Source organism: Etheostoma spectabile, chromosome 21 (genome assembly GCF_008692095.1).
Source record: "Etheostoma spectabile isolate EspeVRDwgs_2016 chromosome 21, UIUC_Espe_1.0, whole genome shotgun sequence".
Taxonomy (NCBI): domain Eukaryota; kingdom Metazoa; phylum Chordata; class Actinopteri; order Perciformes; family Percidae; genus Etheostoma; species Etheostoma spectabile.
This window is the reverse complement of record NC_045753.1, coordinates 19,659,297-19,660,675: the sequence shown is the minus strand read 5'-3', so window position 1 is coordinate 19,660,675 and position 1,379 is coordinate 19,659,297.

Sequence of the window (1,379 nt, the reverse complement as noted above, 5' to 3'; positions counted from 1 at the left end):
GGAAAAAGCCTCCATCTTCAGTCACAGTCACCACTCTGAAGATAGTGTTGACTAAGTTATAGTACAAAAAAAAAAGGCTGTCAGGGAATGTCATTCTGTGGTAATAGTTGAAAAACATCTGTCACGTGTCCTTAATCCTGTTAATTGCTATTTTACCAGAGTAATTTATGTTTTGTATAACTTTTCAATTTGTCTTTCTGTCTGATAAATATATGGCTCTGGACCACAACCAGTTAGCTTAGCTTAACATAATGAGTGGAAAAATGGGTGAATAGCTAGCCCGGCTCTGTCCAAAAGAAACATAATCCGCCAACCAGCACTGGACTATTTATGCTATTGGACTAAGCCAGGCTATCATACATAATCTGGTAACCCCCGTAATACCACAATGTGTTGTTCTTACACTTACAGATTAAACAAACAAGATATAACCTGCTAATTTTCCATCTTTAAATGTACTGTGTACAGTGTATTTATTTATTTATTGTATTATTTTGGTCAAAGCCGGGCTAACTGTTTCTCATGTTTCCAGTCTGTATGCTAAGCTAACCGGCTCCTTGCTGTAGCCCTATATTGAATGTACACATATGAGAGTGATACTGCTCTTTACATCTAACTCTCTTCAAGAAAGTTATTAAGTGTACAAATGTCATACTGCAAAATGATTGACTTACTGCAGAGGGCACTTAGATCCCAGTGTTTTATATTGTTGTATAGTTGAGTTTGGTGGCAGGGGTGTTTTTCCTAATGAACAATTTGAGCCTTTCCAGTTCTGACTACCCCTAAAGTATATTACATTTGTGTTTAGTCTTATTGACACACTGCATTAATACAACTGATGGTGAATCATTTGTTAATTGTAACTCCCAAAGGCACCTACCTCCCTTTTGCCCTTCTTACCCTTTTAAACTTTGCATTTAAACAGCATTGATATTGTAACAACGTCCCATTCACATAGTACAGTAGAACTAAAATAAAAACTAGAAAAAGGACAACATTATTTACAAGTTAAAAAAGAACATCTAAAGAAAATATACTTACAAAAACAGCTAAAAAAAACAACAACAAATGTACAACATCAGCGGACACCTGAAATAGTTCCCAGGCACTTGTGATGCAAACAGACATAATTAGACATTTAAGTACTAAAATCTAGGACATTAAGAGAAACATAATACCATTTACAGTTGTTATTTGGTAGTTAAAATACAACAACCCTTAGAGAGTAGAGTGAGAATACCTTCATTTAAAGTAACACTACCGCATTAACTCAGTATGCTAGTGGTTAGTACCAATGTACAATCTGTAACTGAAAGTTACAAATGACATTGGTGATATAGGTACGTGTAGAACAGTAAACTATTTGCTCCTTCAAATAT